This window comes from Schistocerca americana, chromosome 2, assembly GCF_021461395.2.
Source record: "Schistocerca americana isolate TAMUIC-IGC-003095 chromosome 2, iqSchAmer2.1, whole genome shotgun sequence".
Classification (NCBI taxonomy): domain Eukaryota; kingdom Metazoa; phylum Arthropoda; class Insecta; order Orthoptera; family Acrididae; genus Schistocerca; species Schistocerca americana.
Window position 1 is genome coordinate 188,651,976 of NC_060120.1, and position 23,615 is coordinate 188,675,590.

Sequence of the window (23,615 nt, forward strand, 5' to 3'; positions counted from 1 at the left end):
CAAACTTGGAGTCAGTGCTCCCTGTGGCATACGAAATCGCATCCCAGACTACACTTTCTGGTTAAGTCCAGTGTGTCAAACATGCAGACAGGCTGGTTGCAGGCCCTCAACTGCCGTCCTTCTAACCAACACCGAAGCAAAACTAGCTTTCATCAGAAAACACAACAGACCTCCCCCCCAGCCCTCCAGTGACCTCTCTCTTGACGCCAGTGAAGTCTCAAACGGCAGTGATTTGGGGACAGTGGAATGCACGTTTCAGGGCGTCTGGCTCGGAGCTGTCCTTCATGTACCCCCGTCGGAGGTTCGAGTCCTTCCTCGGGCGTGAGAGTGTGTGTTGCCCTTAGCGTAAGTTAGTCTAGGTTAGATTAAATTGTGCGTAAGCCTAGGGACCGATGACCTCAGCAGTTTGGTCTTATAAGACCGTACCACAAATTTCCAAATTTACCTTGATGTATCCGAATAGTAACAGTTCGTTGCGTTATTGTGGTGCCAACTGATGGTCAGATTGTTGCTGCAGATGCTGTACGATTCTCCAGACCAGTAAGCCGAACACGATGGTCTTCCTTCTAAGGTAGGACCACGTGGCCTTTCGGATCCTGATATTCTTGCGAACGTACATTCTCTACCGCTGGCAGCAATCATGTGCAGGGGCTACATTCTGCCTAGTCTTTCTGTAGTATCACAGAAGGAACATCTGTCTTCTCGTAGCTCCTATTACACCACATCGTTCAAACTCAGTAGGGTGTTGATAATAGCGTTTTTGTCGTCTTAAAGCATTCTTGAATAAGATCAACTCTCCACATCCAAAGACAACTAATGATCACCACTGTTACGGCGAGTGTTTAAAGCAAGCCTGATTTGCGTCCTCATCACTCTTATGCGAATGGCTCGAAATTTGAATAGATATCATCTTTCAGATGCAGAAACATGCTTACCAACAACTCCCTCTTGCTGTCGCGATTTTTTTTTTTCATCAGTGTATTTACCGAAACCGGCAATATCTTTCATACATCCAAGCAATCTGTGTAATAAATTATTATACAGTCATTACAAACGTCGTATATCTCTACTTCGCAATATGCCAGTTTTTAAAAAATTGTCCATTGAATCGTGTGAAATCCAAATCGCGTTCATCTCGCTGCGATACCCAAAGCTCCATCACAGGGCGGAATCGGATTGATTAGGTGTTTCCAGACTTTCGAGTCGTTTCTTATTGTTACACACCGATGTCTACCAAAGAAAATATCTACGTAACGGTGCGGCGGCGTGATGCATTGCAAAATGAATAAAGCTCCACTCACCTCGTGGTGAATCTCTTGTTAAACTCACGCCTCCTTGAAGTTACTGACACGCAGTTCGCAGCCGGAGAAAGCTATAGAATAAACAGCTGTAGACATTGTAAGCACAAGCCGCACCAAAATTGTTTTGTTGATGGAAGGAGCAGTTAAATGAAACCATTTGTGTGCCTAAAATTTCACTCAATTACAGTAAATTTACATACACCAATCATTACGAAGCCTTACTCTACGGTGTACATAGTCTGAAAAGTCCACAGGCACACATCTATCATAACCGTAGCCAGTTTGTGGTAATTATGAATTATCCTTCACAGAACGGTTCGAAACGGATTCTTTCTTTTAGAATTGCTCATTCAGATGTAGCTCTAAGCAGTCATGCTCGCAAGTAAGCCACGCGGAATTATTTTAAATGTCACCAAAAGTTTCGAATTTTACACTGTGCTTTAACTCGAACTCCCTTCCACACTTTACGAAATTCTCAAACATTTTGGTACCGAAATATAACAATACTAATAATTTTCAGCGGAGCACATACCAATAGGACTGATGACTATGAGATCCAAGAATCGACTCTGCTCCTGTCTCTACCCACAAGAATCTTCTAGTTCCCGAAATACGTGCGAATATGCTAATTTCTGATTGACAGAGAAACATCACAGCCAGTGGAAAGCAGAACCCAACCCGCTCAATCCCCCGCATACATACAGAACCCATGAAAATTTGACACTGAATTAGAACAGTAAATTGCACTGAATAAATTTAGAAAACCCACAAATATATGCCTACATTAACAATGGAAGTCTGATGCAACCAAACACGTAATTCTGTGCACAACGGTTTATTACTCCGATAAAAACACAGCTATTCCTGGCAAGTTCACTCTTGTGTTACTGAAACGTGTATAAAATGAGCATTCGTTCACTTGCCATGCCAATATTAGTGTCTTCAATACAGTAGATTAGTAATTTAGATGTCTGGAACACACAAGACATTAATACATTCTCGTGCTTCCTATCAATGTTGGGCGTCTTGCGTGCCCCTGTCGTTATACCGTTCAACTCCTACCTTTCATTACTTATTCCAACATGAGGCATAACCTTACACAATTACGCTGCTGCGACATTACTAGAAACTTGAAACTAACTGCCTACTATCAACCGGTAACTACAGCTCTTGTCAAGTAAATGCTGTTTATTTGTGGATCGGATGACACTCGGGGTCCAGGGGTAGCGTCTTTGATTAGTAATCAAAACGTCCTCCGTGTTCCAACACCTCTATCACTTAAAATTTGAATAAAAATCATCGGCCATGGCGGCATAAGAATTGTGGCGTAAGAAGTCACCCTCATTCAGCCAACGACCTTATCAATGATGGCGGAGAAGCGGACAGAGGTTCAGGGCACTCTCTTGCCCTTGGGGTGGGAAACTGATGGCTAAAGGTGGAAGAATCAGCAATGATCAATGGCATGAGAATGCAGAAGGCAATGAAACCACTGCATTAAAGACGCATTATATATATACCGACAGGACATGTGGCTTCCATTTGAAAAAGTGTCCTGATGATCTCTCCATTGGCAAAAGGTTCTGGACTAGTCACCCATTCTACCGTCCGGGAGGGGACGGAGAAGGGGGAGGTGATCATGAGAAAAAGATGGAATAACCAACGAAAGGATAGCGTTCTACGAGTCGAGGCGTGGAGTTTGAACTTCGTAGGTAAGCTAGAAAATTTGAAAAGGGAAATGCTAACACAGAATTAAGACATGCGACGGGTCAGTGAAGTAAAAAGGAAAGAAGACAAAGATTTCTAGTCAGATGAGTACAGAGGGATATCAACAGCAGCACAGTGCGGCATTCGTTATGTGGAAGGTAGGGCAGAGTGTGAGGTACTGTGAACAGTTCAGTGATAGGATTGTTCTCATCAGAACCGGTAATACAGTACGTAAGGGGAGATGAAAATCTAATAGTCATGGGGGACTGGAATGTGGTTGTAACGCAAGGAGTAGAAGAAACACTTACGAGAGAGTACGTACTTGGTACTAGGAACCAAATAGGAGAAAGAGTCACTGAGTGAGACGTGATAAAATTTGCTGTTATGAAGAGCGCGCCGCAGCGCGTAGTGTAAAACAGTCGCCTTCCGTTTCTGGCGGTGGCGCTGCTGTGGCAATCGCAGCTTTGGTGTCTCCCTCTGGTGGGAAAGGGGAAAAGTTGGCTGTTCACGTGCATTTAAGGGGCGCTATGAGCTCGGGACGGGGTCAGTCTGTCAGTCTCGGCGAGTCTGGTCAGTTGATCAGCCGGGTCAGTGTGGGGCAGTCAGTGTCTGTCTGTCGTCCGGAGTGGGTTGGGTTGGGTTGTTTTGGGGAAGGAGACCAGACAGCGAGGTCAGCGGTCTTATCGGATTAAGGGAGGATAGGGAAGGAAGTCGGCCGTGCCCTTTCAGAGGAACCATCCCGGCATTTGCCTGGAGTGATTTAGGGAAATCACGGAAAACCTAAATCAGGATGACCGGACGCGGGATTGAACCATCGTCCTCCCGAATGCGAGTCCAGTGCGTCCGGAGTGCTAGTATGCATTAGGCCGCCAGTCTGCTCGAGTTGCTTGGGCAAAGGTCATTGGCGGTTGGATCGGTCGGTTGGTCGGTCGCGCACTGAGACACAAGATGACTGGTCCGCCTTGAGCGTCGGCACATGTGAGGGCACATGTGAGGTCCCCACGCGAATCCAGTGGGCCGCGCCGTATAGAAAGGGGTAGTGGCTTTGCGGTCGACACGAGAGCAACAGGAGTCGAACCACGACATCGGGCTGGCCGGGGCGAGCTGCGACGCCGTGAGACGGGAGATCGGCGTGCCTTCCTGCGTCCGTTGAAGCGGCTGGCAGCGGACGGTTCGGAAGAGCCTTTTGGGGGTGCTGCGCCATGTCTTCGCCAGAAATCGCAGTTATTGGAAGTTAAGTGATTAGTGATATGTTGTTTCAGTTACTTGTTAAATTCTACTTGTTTTCTTGGTCAGTCTCTCGTCCCCAGCTTGCTCGTCTGTCTCCCGTCCGCATTTGTTAGGCAGTTAGTGTCTGTCTGTCTGTCGGCCTGCCGTACGTTAATAGCTGCCTCTGTCATATTTGTCGGATTCGGTGTTAACGAATTCATTGCTTAAGGTGTAAAGGCCGAATTCCTGGAATATGTTTTTTATTTTGCCTATATCTTGAGAGGTGGTATATGTGTAATGTAGAGCATGTTTGTACATTTTATGTAAGACTGCATTTCATGGCTTTTTCTTTAAATGGTCATTTTAGTATATAAAGTTGCCACCCTTCCACCGTTAGAGTTCTTTTAAAACAAGTTGCACCTTCGGTGGCAAATAATTTTTAATGTGAGTGTTTTTTACCATCACCATCCTTCCTACGGGGTGCAAAGTTTATGTGTCCATGTGAGTTGCTAAAATTTTTAGTTTAAAGTGATCTGGTGTGTTGCAGATTGCACCAGAGTAGTCTTTCAGAGGTTGTTGTGAGCGGTCGTGACTACGGCCGTGTTGAAAGGGAACGGCAAGCTTCTCACCCCGAAGGCTCATACGGTCATTATTGATCTTTCTGCCTCTAAATGAAATTGTAACTTGATATTTCGAGGGTGCTTTGCTGCTCATAAATTTTAAATCTGTTTTGAAAAGGCTTTTACGAATAAAATTCCCATTTGTTAAATTTCATTTTCATCAGTTACTCCCTGGCAACTACTTCCACGCTCACCTAGTGTGATTAAATGAGTTAATGTTCTTGATGAATCGCTAGTAAATAAAGTAAATTCCTTAAGAAAAGATTTTTAAAGTAAATTCACGGTTCAATGAGTTTTGTAATAAATTTCAGCTAGTAATAGCGAATCACAAGATGACGAGGCATATTTGGAAAATGCCGGGAGATACGGGAAGATTTCAGTTAGATTCCATCATAGTCAGACAGAGATTCCGAAATCAGATACTGGTTTGTAAGACGTACCCAGCAGCAGATACTGACTCAGATCGCAATTAAGTAGTGACGAAGATGTAACGCAAACACCTGTCGCCATAAACGGCAATGGATGCTAACGTTATACCTCTGCAAGGAATTTTTAAGTAGTTGTGACCGTGAGATAACCTAGTGGAAACAGAACGATCAAACTGGGATTCGTTTCCGAAATACTCCAGTAGAGTTTGAACAATAGTAAATGGTGGGTCTGGAACAGGCTTCTCCCAGCACAAGAGTAAGTTGTAACATAACATATTAAAACTGGTCGCCAGCCTAATTAGACATTCTTGTGTCAAGTGAAATGATAAAGCAGAAGGCAGTGCTAAAGCTAACCCAACCTTCCTTGACTCACACACTAAACTCTTTCCTCATATCTGTTCATAATACAACACAGTAACGTAACCTTGCGGATAAATGTGCCACTAACAAACAAATGGCCACGGAGATAGTAAACAGTAACATATGCCTCCCAACAACAGGTACCTAAATGAACTAGGTGTAACAGTTTATAAACCAATTACCCAGACACATGAAACTAGTAGGAATACTGAACAGGGAAAAGCTTGAAATGATTCCAAATTTAATAAGGGTCTACTAATGATCATAATCTATAACTTCATTGCTTAGTACATGGTCTCTATGTCAGTGCATTAACCAACTTGCATTAGAATAGATAACACAGTAAATAGATCTTTCTTTAAACTTGGTTTGAAGCAACTAAACAGAATGCAAATCAAGCTACACTGGCTCTGAAGGAGCCTTTGCATAAGTTCATCAACTGACTAGCTTAGTTCAAGAGGACTCTTAACCTTCATAATTTGAAGAACCGTGCATATTACCATAAGAAATGGTAAGAATTCTTATCAATAGTTATTAGATAAGTAATTCACCAAACTATAGCTCTTCAAATAACAAATGTGCTTTCATAAGTAGTCTTTTGACCTACTCAAAATTATAATTGGCTGTGCAAATAACAACATTATATTCAAGTTCAGCCAGTTTCTCATAAGAAATTAGGACACTCGGAATTAAATTCACTAGGATAGGAATTCTGTCCATGTTTGTGATTTGGGGTAATCACGGGCGTAAGATATACTTATTAGCAACACCACAATTATTATTATAAAATCAACCAAATTTCACAAATACCTGGTCCATTTACTGAGTGCCAAATATAAACAATTTAGTGGGAGAATGGTAGCACTGGTGGCGCAGTTTGCAGTGGCGGTGATGCAGCCATGGGAGTACTATTGGCCTCGCCCTGTTACATATCTTCTGGCGTCGGAATTATAGGGCCATAAACCATGCCACGATAATTGCATCAACAAATGCAGCATCCGAGGCCTATAAAAAAAATACAGCTCTTAAGCCCTTCTGGCCTCATAACTCCATGAATATGAGCCACAATGACCCGCTACTTCTAGCGAGGTGTTAACCACAGCACTGCTCAGCCCAGACTCCTTACCGCTCACGAAGGACGAGTTGCCACTTAAGCGCCAACCACACCTTTTCCACTCCGCTAGGCTACTTCCGCAGCTGCGGTGCTTCGCCACATCTTTTACACTCAGCCCTATGTTTCTTAACCATGGACCAAGTCATGTTCAGTACATTACATAACAATCATTTCAATAGTTAATTAAATTCACAAGCACAATTTAAACAACATCGTTCAAGACTTCGTATAACTGAAACATATATACATAGTCAAAGGATTTATATGACAAATACAACGTTATACATAAGCAACACTACAGAATGACACATAAATATCGATAAAAGATACAGAAAAAGCCGAAAATAGGTGTTACAAAGAGTACTCCGAAGTTTAAGAGACTAATCAGGAAGAATCATCGCTCAAAGAGGTGGGATACGGAATGCTGAGGAATGAAGAGCTACACTTGAAGTTCTCTGACGCTATAGATATTGCGATAGTGAATAGCTCAGTAGGGAATTCACTTGAAGGAAAATGGACATCTCCAGAAAAAACAATCACCGAAGTTGGACAGAAAAAGATAGGTAAAAAGGAGGTAACTGCGAAGAAACCACGGGTCTGATGAAAGTAGGAAGTAGAAAAATGTTCAGGAGAATTCGGGATTGCAGAAGTACAAATCACTTAGGGATGAAACAGATCGGAAGTACGGGGAACCTAAGGCGAAATGCCTCCATGAAAAACGTGAAGAAATTGAAAAGAAATGACTGTCAGAAGGACTGACTCAGCACACAGAAAGGTCCAAACAGCCTTCCGTGAAATTAAAGGCATGAGGAGTAATATTCAGGGGGCAATGGGAATTTCACTCTTAAATGAAGAGGAGAGAGCGGATAGATGGAAAAAGTACCCAGAAGGCTTCTATGAACGGCAAGATTTGTCTGTGATAGCAGAAGAAAGAGGAGTCGATATAGAAGAGATAGGAGATCCAGTGTCAGAAGTTGAAAGAGCTTTGGAAGACCTAAGATCGAATAAGCGATGGATAACATCCCATCAGTACTTCCAAAATCATTGGAGAAGTGCCAACAAAACGAATATTCACGCTGGTGTGCAGAATGTATGAGACTGGCGATATACCATCGGACTTTCGAATAAGCATCATCCACACAATTCCGAAGACTGTAAGAACCTAAAAGTGCGAGAATTATCGCACAATCAACTTAACAGCGTCCAAGTTGCTGATAAGAATAATATACAGAAGAATGGGAAAGAGAATTGAGGATGTGTTACAGGACGATCAGTTTTTCTTTAGGAACGGTAAATGCACCAGGGAGACAGTTCTGACGTAGTGCTTGATAATGGAAGCAAGACTGGATAAATATCAAGGATGTTCGTAGGATTTGGCACCTGGAAATGTAAAATGGTGCAAGATCTTAAAACTTCTGATAAAACTGGGGGTAACCTATAGGTAAAGATATGTAATGTACGATATATACAAGAGCCTAGAGGGAACAATCAGCATGGAAAACCAAGAACGAAGTGTTCAAATTAAAAAGGGTGTAAGCAAGAATGTAGTCTTTCGCCCTACTATTCGATCTACACATCGCAGAAGCAATGACTGAAAAAAAGAAAGGTTGGTAGCGAAATTGAAATTGAAGATGAAAGGATATTAGTGATAAGTTTTGATGATGACATTGCTAACTTCAATGAAAATGGAAAAGAATTACAGTATATGACGAATGGAATGAACAATCTAATGACTACAGAATACAGATAGAGAGGGAATTGAAGAAAGACGGAGGTAATAAGAAGTAGCAGAAATAAGAACAGCTAGAAACTTAACATTAGGACTGGTGATCACAAAGTAGATGAAGTTAAGGAAGTCTGCTACCTAAGCAGCAAAATAGCTCATGACGAACGGAGCAAGGAGGACATAAAAAGCAGAAAGGGTGTTGCTGCGCAAGAGAAGTCGACTAGTGCCAAACATACGCCTTAATTTGAGGAAGAAATTTCTGAGAATGTATGTTTGGAGCATAGCATTGTATGGTAGTGAAACATAGACTGTGTGAAAATCAGAAAATAAAAGAATCGAAGCATTTGAGATATGGTGCTGCAGAAGAATTTTGAAAATTATGTGGTCTGACAAGGGAAGGAATGAGGAGGTACTCTGGGGAATACGGAAGGAGAGGAATACGTGGGACAAGGAGGTGAGACGAATTGGTAGAACTTCTGTTAAGACATCAGGGAATGACTTCCACGGTGCTAGAGGGACCTGTAGAGGGGGAAAACTGTAGAGGAAGACAGAGTTTGGAAAACACCCAACAAGTAATTGAGGTTGAAGCTTGCTAGTGGTACAAAATATTGGCAAAGGAAAGGAATTCGTTGCGGGCTGCAACAAACAAGCTGAAAAAATTCGGCCATTTACATCAAGCGTTGGAAGCCGAATTTCGACACGCGTAGTCCAAAACAACATTGTTGACACTAGTTCACGGTGTTTAAATGCCTCAGGGGAACGCACAGAAAGTACTGAATGATCGGATATATGAAAGATCGGAACCCCTGTCGTCTCAAGTAGTTCAGCTAGTTCCAAATACGCTATGTTCCTGGTACAATGTCAACAACTGTTGGAAAATGTACTGTTGCCATAGAGTAATGGCATTTAGAGAGTATTACCACCTGTGTCACTTTTTTAAAAGTAAACGACTGTTACAGCCTCTCTGCAATCTACCGGGGTCGTTTAAGTATTTCAGAATTAAATGTGTGTAGATGCTAAAAAGTGGCTCTTGCTGTTCGACATATTCAGTAGGTAGATTATCTAATCCAACTTCTTTATTGTTGATTAGCTACGGTATCGCGTTTTTGACGTCTCTTAAAAAAAAAAGAACATCATAAATTGGGACCCTGTTGTTTAAAAACGACTTTTGCAAAGTTCATCCTTGTTTAAGCGTCCGCAGAGTTCCTTGCGTGACGCTTTTATTTTACGTGGAGGTGTAATTTTTTTTAATTATCTAATTTTTAGTATACTATTCGTTCTCATTTAGTTCACCATCTTGGTTGTCCACCAGCTAAGGACGCAGCAAATCTGAACATGGATCGGCATTGCTAAACACAATTGTGGATGTTTCTTTGGATCTTTTTCACCGAGCGACTGACGTTTTCTTGCGTCAAGGGAACCTACATAAAATTTTTCTACGGTTTTCTTCCGTTCCCAACGCTGCGTGTGAATACGGATGGCCATTAACGATGTCATCAATACATGATCAGCGGCTATCGATATTTATCAGGACTTCGGCTGTGACTACTTCACTCCTATTACTGATATGTCCGATTACATTGCTATTCGCGTTCTAGTGCTTTAATCTGAGAACTGAGATGTTTCCAGAAAAAATACATCCTACGAAAGAGTTTGTGGATATTTGTTACCAAAATTGTTACCTCTGTCTCCTTTGTTTATAACATAGAACCATAATATTTAGACCTTACCAACTTATGCAATGAAAGCCTCCAACAGCAACTCTTTATCGGTCGGTTGTTTGATTCAAGATCATCACGTAGGCAGAATACCTCCCTTTGAATTTCAGAGTCGGGACATGTTCAGTGGGTGTAGTAGCTTGCTATTTATTAGAAAACTTGAGTCGTACGAGTTGTAGAGTCACAAACCTTTCATTTACACCGGATGGCACTTCCTCAAGGCGATCGTTTACTTCATTCATAGTGCCAAAAACGAACTCCGTGCTAATGGGATTTACCTACACTGCCTCACAAGGTTCCAGAATCGGAGGAGGAAACGAAGTAAAATTTCTGTTGACGTCCGAGCTGAACCCAAGTGTGTTCTATTGGAGAGAGATCTGGCGATTTTGCTGGCCATAGGAATAGTTTATCATGCAGAAAGTTCATAGAGACACGTGCCGTATGAGAGCGAGCCCTGTCCTGATGTACAAGAGGTAACACATGAGGACGCAGGATGTTAGTGACGAACGGTAGTGCCATGAGAGTTCCATCAGTCACCGCCAGCTGTGACCAAAATTCATACCCAATTGCTCCCCACATCTTGATGCTAGGAATAACACCGCCGTGTCTTTCGGGAGCGTTGAAAGAATGGGACCTCTCCCCATGTTGCAGCCATACTCTCCAACAATGGTCGTCCAGGGTATACAAAACTGCGACTCATCGCTGAACACAGCGCGACGCCAGTCATCAGCCGACCATACTTCCTGGTCATGGCACCGCTACAAACGCAGCCATTTGTGTTGTGCTTTTGACATCAGCCTACACATGGGACGATAATTCCATAGTCCGGCTGCTTCCAGTCTCCGACCAATGATGTGGGATCACATATAGTGTTGCAAAGACTCCATTACTTGTTCTGGGATGGCAGACACAGATGTGAAAGAGCTACAACGTGCACAATGTGGATATCCTTCCTTGTGGTGGTCAGACTTGTGGTCGACGAGAATCCTGAGGACGAGTATGCCTGCCCTCACTCTCCCATTCAGTCCATCAGGCCACTGTCACAAACAAATCCGCCACAAATCTGGATATTAGACCATTCGATCAGATGGTCACACATTCGTGCTTTCTGTGCGATGGCTTCATAAAAAAAATGGTTCAAATGGCTCTGAGCATTATGGGACTTAATATCTTGGGTCATCAGTCCCCTAGAAATTAGAGCTAGTTAAACCTAACTAACCTAAGGACTGTAGCGATCGCGCGGTTCCAGACTGAAGCGCCTAGAAGCGCTCGGCCACAGCTTTCTGTGGTGCTTCGACTTCTTCTTTCTTTCACGTATCCACTGGCCTCTTCAGCACTCAACAGGAGGCTCTCCTTCCACCGTTAGCCCATCAGGGGCTGACCTCGCCTAGTCAAGTCCGACGCTGTCCCCGCCAATTCGCACCATCGTCAGTACATTATAGCCATGCAAGCCTTTTTTCAGGAGGGTGGTGCAGGTTTTCATCCCTCCTGTCTTCTCGGTGCTTGAGGCAAAGTGATGGTTTCCTCTTCCTTTCGTTCTGCCAACGTAGCTCCTGAGGTCCTCCAACATGTGCCATTCAACGTCCACCTCTATGCCATCTTCTCATGCTCCTGTCCACACCTAGTCATTCCTATTCTCGTGCTCCTGATCATGCCTTACCTCCCGTGATGTCCTTCCTGTCCCTTTAGGATCTCCTACCGGTCTTTCCTCTTCTGGTGCTCCTCCATACGTCATGCATTCTGTGGCGTCCTTCTCGTCTTCCTGCGAAACTCTTTCAGTCCTTCCATATGCTCCTCATACACGATCTAGAAGCCAGAATTACTTCCACTGTTACAGGCCCACTGTCGGATCTTTGGCTACGATTTGTAAGGTGATACATCGCCGCCTCATAAAACGCCCATAAAGGACTACATGGACCTTTGGCGAGGGAGAACTTCATTCACCTTTAATTTTACACAAACTTTTATTCATGTAAACAATTAATTCAAATAACAATCGCAATGAAAAATTTTGTCAAATGAGTGGTTACCAGATATCTAAACAGGCACAAGTTTGTCCTTGAGACAATAATACTGATATAGATACAATCATTAAAAGCAACAAACTAGGCTTAAATAACAGTTCACTGAACAGCTTGTCGTTATAGTGATTACTAGTTAAGACATCAGGCGACAGCAGACGATTTACGCTAATGCAGCTTTCTGGGGATTATTGTATCATGATTAACAGTAGAATGATAGGGATCAATCGTTACAGTTCAAACGGCAGAAGCCAGCTTGCTTTAATACAAATTTCATGGGAATATAGTAACAGCTAGAACCGAAGACAAATTGAACAGCGACAAAATTGACTTACAGACAATAAATGACACCCCTCGAAATGCATTTGTAACTGAATAATTAGAATAAGCAACTTAAAACATACAAGTTTTTCATCTCAAGCATGACTTAGCTACTGCCTGAAAAGGACAGGCAGTAATTACATATACAGATATTCTTTTAACGTTTGTGAGCCTTGGATCAGTCAACGACACTTATATCATAAAAATGTCTGAGCTACAGGCACCAGCCACGTGCAGACACGAACGCTGTATACAACAGGCAGCTTGCATAACGTTGGTCGACCACCAATTGTCAGCCCGACCAATAGTGCGAAGTGTACAAGCCTCAGGCCGACTTTGTCTCACAAAAACTCCCTCAAACAGCCAAATGATACAGGGTGTATCTGGAGCATAAACGGAACATTGTAATGTACTAAGAAAGACACGCAAGAGCCGAAGGCGTAGATCAAACCCACAACCCAGGCTCAGAGACACAACAAATCGTAAGAAATTATCATCCAATAAATCGCGAGTCTCAGGACAATAACAAAGACCCTAAAACTTTAGGTTCATCACAACCCTTTCCTAATAAAGCCAAGGCAGTGCGCTTAGAACAATATTAAATGAAACAACATCAAATTAGTACCAAAACACGTTAAACAAATTGTCACTGCCTCCGAACAGTAACCAAATCGTACTCAAACCACAAGTATTTTAAACAAGCAATTCAAATCAAACTAGCAATTAGTTGATTTGAATTAGCTCAAGGAAAGGCACAAAATGATAATTTAGCCTTACAATAATTTCAGTTCCTTGATGGACCTACAGATTTAAGACTCCGAGGAAAGATCTGGCGGAATGACCATACATTGGGCATCAGCCTGTTCAATGATACACAGTGTTTTCTGAAACAAACACTAAGATTAAGAAATAACACACAGTAAGCCCCAAGTTTTAAATGGTAAACCAGAATATCGACGCAATCAGATGCCAACGCGAATTACTACAGTCAGAATGGCACAACACGTTTCGTAGGGGCAAACCATAAGATAAATTTTGCACAGAGTTTCGTGACTGAGAATCAACCAGTAATCCGTCTCAGGTTCATCACACTTGCAACACGGAGGGCAGAAAATGTGTCTCCAACGAATCACTTAAATACAACGATGTCACCTTATTGCGTCAGTTGAAGTCCAACAGCACTGGGAAGTTAATTCATGAGTCAGGACCCCCAACAACACATAATGAGCTAACGACCACCAAACTTCTTCGCTACGCAATGCATCCCAAACGAACCCAAAACACCCGGCGCCGACCAGAAAGGATCTTATTGTAGCAACAGGCTTCGCCGCCTTGGTAGCCTCTCTACATCTACATGGATTCTCTGCAAATCACATTTAAGTGCCTGACACAGGGTTCATCGAACCACCTTCACAGTTCTCTATTATTTTAATCTCGTATAGCGCGCGGAAAGAAAGAACACCTGCCTCGCGCATGTCACCTCCTAACGCATGCCCCGTAAACCGCCAGTACAATTCGCATGTGCGGAATTCGCTATAAATACCATGACTGCATCATGTCTCCTCAGTACTTAGTCTGCTCACCTGAGGACAGCCGCACGTCTCTTAGCCGAAATATCGTGGCAGAATATTGATGGGATTCGGCTGCGGACCCGAAAATTACTGGAAGAAGATATACGCTGGGAAAATTTTAGAACCCACATCAAATACCTCTACGGGGAGGAGATGGTTCAGGATATCAGCAGATTGGATAAATTACGTGAGAAAAGAGGCAGGTTACTGTGCTTACTTAGAGAGTTAGAAGCGGGTTCCAAGGATTTATTTTATTTACATCTGAAGATTTCGGCAAGATGCTCCTCCCTTAGCTGGGATTGGATTGATGGTGTAACTTGGGCCAAAGCGGATTGGGCCCACAGGGATAGTACAAATAGACAAAGTACTAAGTTTAATCGTCTCGCAACACGTAAACCGCAAAAAGCCCCTTCTGGGCGATACGTTGTGAATCTCACGGAGAAATTGTGTTACGATGCGACGATGTCAGTGCTTGTGAAAGGTTTAAACTTTGCTCCTACACCTTCTTTAACTTCATCAGTTCTATTGAGGAGGCTATTAGACCTCTTGGCGTGGAATCTGCAGACGAAGTTCGCCGGGAATCGTGTCGTACCTTGCTGAAATGTGCGCCGCAACGGAGTAACATCTCTCCAGCGGAAAGAGCTGCTCTGCACAACCTCCGTGAAGATATTGGTATGTTCGTACTCCCTGCTGATAAGGGTAGTGTTACGGTCCTTTTGACAAGGGAAACCTACAACGAGAAGACATATAGTCAACTAAGTGATTTTATGTACCGCAAAATCGATAAGGACCCAACGAATCGTGTATCCAGAAAAACTGCTATTCTTTTGAATGCTAGTTCTTTATCTGGACAAGTGCTCAAGAGGCTGAGACCACACAATGCTGTTCCACCAAGACTGTATGGGCTGCCTAAGGTTCAGAAGGATGGCGTTCCACTACGAATGATAGTGAGTAATATTGGTGCTCCTACTTATTCGACTGAAAAACATCTGGCCTGCTGCCACCATATAAATAATTCCAAGAATTTTGTCAATCGTTTGAAGACTGTTAAGCTGATCAGCTCGGATTTACTAGTCAGCTTCAATGTGGTCTCACTTTTTACCAAAGTGCCTTTATTTGACTCACTACGTCATATTAGTAACTTGTTCAGTGATTGATGATTTGACGACTTTGTTTGAAAGTACTCTCCCCTAAACTTATTTTTTTATTTAATAACGAATTTTTTGAACAAACTGATGGTGTCGCCATGGGGAGTTCCTTGTCCCCTGTGGTGGCCAAATTTTTTATGGAAGACTTTGAGGAGAGAGCTCTTGAGTTTGCCGTCTTAAAGCCTACGGTTTTCTGGCGGTACGTAGACGATACTTTCGTTGTATGGCCTCGTGGCAGACAGGAACTGGAAAAATTCCTTTGTCATATAAACTCTTTACATGAGAATATCAAGTTTTCCATGGAGATTGAGAAAGGTGGGACTTTACCCTTTCTAGATGTGTTAATACGCCGTAAGAATGGTGGGTCTATGCACAGAAAACCCATGCATACAGATCTATATCTTCAGGCATCCAGCTGCCATCACCCTTCAGAAACCTCCGGTTTTCTCCGTACTTTAATTCATCTGGCGCATGTAATATCGGATGCTGATAGCCTTCACGAAGAATTAGTGCATCTGAAGAAAGCTTGTAAAGAGAATGGCTACACTTCGCGTCAAATACGGAAGACCATGCACAATTATAATTACAAGAAGCAGCGCTCTGAGGAGGCAGCTGACGAGTATAAATCAACTGCGTTCCTTCCATATGCCGGGAACGTGTTGTAAGAGGTTCGAGCAGATGTAATTTCGGTGTATTGCTCATGCGCTGCCTGCGATATGCAAGGTATAAGAGAATCTGTGACCAGAGAGCAGTATTTACTGCAGTAGGAACTGTGTAGCTGTAGCAGTAAGTTGTTTCTAGTCTGCTCTGGTCTGGTCTGGTGTATCGTGTTGCCTGGCCCGGTCGTGGTGCAGCGATGCCGGAGCCTGAGTATTATTGTATTGTATTGTGGGAAGGTTAAATGTGAATGAATTTTGTGGGAAAGTTAAATGTGAAACAATTTTGTGGGGAGGTTACACTTGGCGACAACCAGCCAGGATCGTATTTTCTTTGTGAATTTCTGAGAAGTAGTCATATATGTGCTCTTATTTACTTAAAGGTTGTTTGCATCTGGCGCAACGCATTTACTAATTTGTCACTCTTTCTTTCACAGATCATCGGCAATTTATTGCTCTTTGTTGAAATTGTGTTTGTTCCATTTTTGCTTTGTCTTTGTTTCATTTTGTGCTTAATTTTGATTTGTGAAATTGCCGCGAAAAACTGTTAACAGTACATCGCGATGTGCAATGAGTGAAATAGCCGACTCGAATAATTTGACCGATAATACTTGCGACACTCAGTGTAATAGCGATAGTCCTCCATTTACAGACAATCAGTGCGTACCGACCACTAGTAATGATTTTAATGCTAATGATGAGCAAACAAATTCAATTATATCCTCTGTTAATTTAACGACAATTGATGACGCGGCACGTTCCGATACAATGAAAGCTGGCCAGTTTGACACGTCTGATTTGCAAAATTTGCATAGTGAACAGATACATTTTTCTCACGAAGATGAGCAATGTAGTCAAAATACGTCAGATTTATTTGATTCCGAGTTAGTGACCCACAGTGCACATCCGATTGGCAAACCTTTTCGAGAATCACAGAGTGACCAAATGATTACACAAAACGTGACAATTGCAGGTACACCATCAAACAGCACAGAGAATAGTAGGTAATATTGGCATGGATCAAGTTATGGCATTATTGCTGAAACTTAATGAAAATTTCGAACAAAAAATTAATGAATCGAACAAACAACTAAATGAAAAACTAGGCAACAATTCCAAATAGTCGAATGATAAGCAAGATAACAATTTCAAACAACTTAATGAACAGAACAAACAACTTAGTGAACAGATTACAGCCGTTGCCGCGCAACAATTACGTGAACAATTACGTGAGGAAATTAAGGTTTGTGCTAGGAGCAGTAGTGAAGAAATTAGATCTGTGGCTCAAGAATTAAGTAATACACATGCAGCCACAACTAAATTACTTAGAGATGAAATTAGTGCAGTCGCTAAACAATGTTCTGAAAACGCAACACAGTTACGCGACGAGTTTAAATTAATGTCAGCAGAACTTTCACGCACGCTGGATGCGAAAGTAGACGCGAAGTTTGACCAACAGAACAGCCAAATTGACGAACGTTTTAATCACCACCTACAAAACAGTGAAACGCGTTACAGTACATTTATACAGGAACAGAATAAAGTAAAGCAACAAGTCATGGAAACAATTACTGCTCAAAAACAGGAAGATAAGCGTAAATTGTTTACGAAAGCAAAAACATACGTAGACAACAATATTACTACAGTATCAGACGAAATCAAACGGTTGAACACCGAATTGCATGATGAAATCTCCGATCTTAAAACAAAAACAGACATACACACATTAGACTTTCAGACAATGACCAACAGACTTGAAAAGTTGGAACTAATGCAGGATCCCGATGCCATCAAAGCAGACGTTAAAAAATTGAACAAAACCACACGTAAAATACAAAAACAAATTAATGCTTGTGATACTAAAAACGATGATCATGTAAAAGCACTGACTGAAAAATATGATGAATTGGCCAGTCGTATTGATGTTATCGAAAATAACAATGACACCAAATCAGACGATACGTCACCAGTTTCGCTTAATCAAACACCCGAATTCCAAAATTTACAGCAGACGATCAGTGAGATAGGTTCGTACAATAATACATTACGTAGAAAATTGTCAGCTTTACAGCAAGAAGTGACAGAGATGAAAAATGTTTCAGCCTCTAACACGGCACAGCATACGCCACATTCCGAACATTTCTCACACTCACACAGCCTGTATAATTTAGGTAATTTACACAGAGTATGTGAGTTAGATTCCGAACAGTCACAGACAAACAGATTATCATACAATCCTGAACCTGTTCAGACATACAGAGACGATAATTTTGATTACAAGCACTTTCTATCCGTTGGGAAATTTAAGAATGACAGAACACAGATTCACCAATTTATTTTTGTACTTTCACCAGCTTGGCCTGTAATGCAGAAACTAGCATTGGACTGGATACAACAATTTGTTTTTGAATTTTCACCGGTATTGCCTGTAACGCAGAAACTAAAATTTATTTGCAGCGCGTAATACCTCAGGGGATTCATTACACTTCAATGAATATGTGCCATACCGTGCACAGGGCCCCGAGCCGTAGTAGTGCTATTTCATCTTTAGATTTTCTGCACTGTTGCCTTCTCTTCTACTATCCTTTATATCTATCAAAACAGCTCTTCACCTATCGATCTATCTAGGATTAAAAATGTCTAAAGAAAACCTAATATGACAAGTTTTACTTGAAGTGACAGTTATCATTATACGCTCCAGAAATGACAACCACGAGAGCTCTAATAACAGACAAAATTTTAATTATCAGTATCGTCAAAATTATCAGCAACAGGAATCACATTTTGGTAACAATAGAGGTTTTTCCCAACAACAGCAACAAAACCAGCCGGTTAGCATACCTAACCAACAATGTAGTCTTCAAGGTCAACCAAGCTTTAGTGTTTCGCCGCCTACACGTGTAACGTCGGCTCCACCAAATAGTAACGCACAGCAACAAGGGAATGACTACGTACAGAAAACACATCATTTCAACTCGTATCGCAACGCGCCGCATAGCAATGACTATCATGACAGACGTAAAAGTAATGAGCACAATTTTCAGCGTAACAGTCGGTCTTACCAGCAGCAGAATCATCCGCAACAATAGATTATCATGAATGAACCGGACAGTAGATATCATCCCGAACGTAATACGTCAGGACGAAATAACAGAACAGTAAAAATAGTTGAAATGCCACAGCATCCTCCCGCGAATAACAGCACGTCAGAAAGAATGTGACTAGATACAGTACAGGTTGAATCTTCCAGCAACGCAAGCAATACTTTTGACAAAGAAAATCTTGTTCACGAAAATGTTATTACTTTTGACGACATCCGAGACACTCTTTTGCAGGAAAAACCAGTTATTCAAAAAGCCATTTCCCACCCTGTCATTGAAGTAAAGATTGGATCATCCAAATTTTCAGCAGTAATTGATTCTGGATCCCCTATGTCAGTTTTAAATGAGGAAACTTTCAACGAATGTAACAAAGAGAATACCTATCCTACATTACCATTAGGCAAAACTAAAGTAAAAGGAGCAGGATCTGGTAAAGGAGTAGATGTAAAGTTACAGACACACTTATAATTTTGTATTGCAGGTCATACGTTTCACTCAAATTTTTGGATTGTTCCCTTATTGACAACAGACGTTATTTTAGGTACGAATTTTCTGGTACAACATGACGCAATTATTGAATTTCAAAATTCGTATTTAATGTTAAAGTATAAAAAATGTACAACTGGCATTAGGATTTCAGCTCTCTTTATCTGCATAAGAACAAACAATTAATCGGACAGAGGTCATTTCTGCATCACGTAACGTAGACTGTCATTCCACATTGTTTACCGATACATACGTACACAATTATAATACACCAGACGAAGCTGACTATGACGTTAAGCAAATGATTTCTGATAAAGTAAAACAAACCAGTGCAAATACAGACGACGAACGCACGCAGCTACGCAAAATTCTTTTACAGCAAGCTCCAGTTTTTGACAACGTCCTTGGTGCTACGTCTGGATTTATGTATGAATTTCAAGTTAAACAGCACCACACGTTTAAAGCCAAACATTATCCCATTCCGTATTTTCACAGAGAACAAGTTAAGAAAGAATTGCAAGCTATACTTGACCAAGGAATTATTGAACCGGCAGTTAGTCCGTTCATAAACCCGCTCCATATTGTTAAGAAAAAGGATGGTTCACTTCGCCTCGTATTTGATTCGCGTCACATCAATGACATTATTATTAATGAAACAGATCGCCCACAGACACTAGAAGAACTTCTACAGAAATTTCGTGATACTGCTATTTATTCCACATTAGATTTAAAATCGGGATTTTGGCAAATTCAGCTCCATCCGAACTGCAGAAAGTACACAGCTTTTCTCTGTTTTGGTGACTGTTATCAGTTTTGTAAATTACCGTTCGTTTTAACTATTTCTTCAGCAGCATTTATTCGCGGTTTGAATACTATACTTCCGACAGAATTAAAAGACAGAATCACAACGTATGTAGACGACATTCTTATTGCAGAAGCTAACTGGTCTGAACACAATCTGATTCTTGAACAACTGTTACAAACTTTTCGTGCACAAGGACTCACAGTTAATCTTAGCAAATCGCACTTTGGTAAAACTTCCATAAAATTTCTTGGACATGTAATTTCAGCAGAAGGTATTGCGCCTGACCCGGAAAAACTTCAAGCTTTACGTGACATTACTGTTCCTACGACGAAGAAACAATTACGCAGCTTTCTGGGATTAATTAACTTTTTCCGTAAATGTATTCATTACTCTGCTTTGGATACCCCTAGATTGTGTCAGTTGACGGGTAAAAACACTATTTGGTCCTGGGATAGCCAAGCGTAGTCTGAATTTGTCAATCTGAAACAAGCTTTGTTGAACGCACCACTTTTATCACACCCAGATCTAACTAGAAATTTTTCCATTGCCACCGACAGTTCTAACACCGCTTTAGGCGTACACATTTTTCAGGAAATTGAAGATGATGGTTCTACAGTAATTAAAAACATCACCTTTGCGAGTCGCATTCTGTCACCTGCTGAACGCAATTATTCTGTTACAGAACTTGAAACATTATGTGTTGTATGGGCATTTACGAGATTTCGGCATTTTCTTTATGGAAGACATACGACCGTTTACACAGATGATAGAGCTATCCAGTTTTTACTTTCAGCAAAATTTACACATGACAGGTTAAGCAGATGGAAACTTTATTTACAGGAATTTAATTTTACAGTTGTTCACATTCCCGGTACACAAAATGTTGTAGCAGACGCACTATCCCGTTCTCTCAGCAACAATCAGCAAGACATCGCAACCAACTTGTGCTAAGCAAATTTTAGCGTCATGTATATTCAACAAGTTGCATTTGAAAATTTCATTTCGGCGTCATTACGAGATATAGCACTATAGCAGAGTAAAGACAACGTATGGAAAGAAATTAAACACCTTTGGCAAGATAGGAATAATGTTACCATCAGAAACTATTACACTGTACGCAATAACATTCTGTTTCGCCGCTCTCACCCTGACAGCAACAACTGGTTACTATGCATTCCTGACGAACTGGTTAACAAATTAATTTGGTATACTCATTTAAGTTACGCACATTACGGAGCCAGAAAATGTTTTCCTATACTGAGACAGAACTGTTATTTTGCCAACGTGGAGAAACGTATTCGACGAATTTTAGCGTCATGTAAAATCTGCCAGAAAGCTAAGTCAGACACGACTTCACATATTCCTCCGTTACATCCCATTGTACCTGTTAAATTGAGACACATGGCCGCTGTAGACATTTTTGGTCCGATTCCAAGAACTAATAGAGGTTTTTGTTATATCTTTGTCACTGTTGAACTCACTTCGAAATTTGTAACCTTCACACCGTTACGCAAAGCTACTGCTAAAACTATTTCGAATGCATTTGTAAAACATGTTCTATTTCATGTAGGGCATGTATTGAAAGTAATTTCCGACAATGGACGACAGTTTCGATCTGCTATATGGACACATATGTTACGAATAAGAAACATTTCTCCGATCTATATATCCAGGTATCACGCTTCTTCGAATCCTTGTGAACGACTAATGAAAGAAATTGGTAAACTATGTGGAATATACTGCCATAAAAAATATATTGATTGGGACACACACGTACTCTCATTCCAAGACGTAATTAATTCCATACCAAATGAATCTACTATGCTATCTCCGACTGTTATATTGAAAAATGTTGAACCACCTAACAAGATTAAAGAATTAGTATCCTTTCCTACATCTCGTCGACTACGCCACCATGAAATAATTGACATTGCACTCAACAACATCAAACGTGCCGCAGAGCGCCAGAGAAGACAGCAAAAACAGGTTTGTACACGCCGTGACTTTCACGTTGGACAGAAGATATTAGTACGCACACATTATTTATCCAACAGAGGAAAGAGTAGATGCAGTAAATTTGAGCTTTTATACGCAGGTCCATATCGAATTCGCAGCATTCCTCACCCCAATGTAGTACACGTCGAAACTCTGAGAACCAGAAAAAGCAGGGGCAATCACCATGACTCCAATATTAAACCCTTTATTGAATGAACATACTTTATGATTTATCATACTGTAATGCCATTTCCTGATTTTTGTATGACCACTTATGCAATTATATTTATATGACTACTTACTGATGATCATCATATTTTTTTCCTGGCAAGTGCCCGGCAAGGTAAGGTTAGCAGGTCGCTTTTCTTGTCGTTACACATCAGACTGTGCACATTTTTCCAGATAAACTTACATATTTTATGACCAATTATGCAATTCTATGTATGTGACTACTTACTGATGATTATCATATTTTTTCCTGGCAAGTGCCCGGGAAAGTAAGGTTAGCAGGTCGCTTTTCTTGTCTTTATATATCAGACCGTGCACATTTGCCATTTTTCGTGTATGTATGATTGTTTTCCTGTTTCATTTGTATGCACTACGAAATCTTTAAGATATAACAAACACCAGTTGACTTTGACATTTTTCCTTATGATATCTCAATATCTTGACTATTCTACACTTTTGGCTTCTGCATTATGAGACTGTGTGTACATTTTTGCACCTGAACACTCTCTATGTTTTTGACATAATACGTTTTCTGTCATGCTATGCTGTATGCTTAATTATATCACTAGAAACAAGTTTTTATTTAATGAGAACATGATTTAAATGCAAGATATTAATCCTTATTCATCATTTTCAGAAAGCAATAACATGTAAAAGATATAACTTAAACAAACTATAGTGGATTACTATGAAATGGGAATTTCATCTTCGGAATGAACGAAAGAAAATGCAATACCTCGTCATGAAGAGTAAATGGATCAGAATTAACAAGCATTAACAAGAATATACTATACACATCGTATGATAGCAGTCTTAACTAATTATTTTTCTTTCAGAATACGAGGCGATTGATGCAGGCTGTCAGACAGAACTACACATCTTAGTTTTAGTGATGAAATATGCTAGAAGTAAGAAACTCTATTATGAATAGTTGTATGAAGTAAATGGTAATATGAATAATGAATAATGAAGTGTCTTTTTTGCAGATGATAATGAATGATGGTGAATAGTTATATGAAGAATATGCTAATATGAATAATGAAGTTTTTCTTTGCAGGTGATGATAGTAATGAAGTTATGGTAATATGAATAATGAAGTTTTT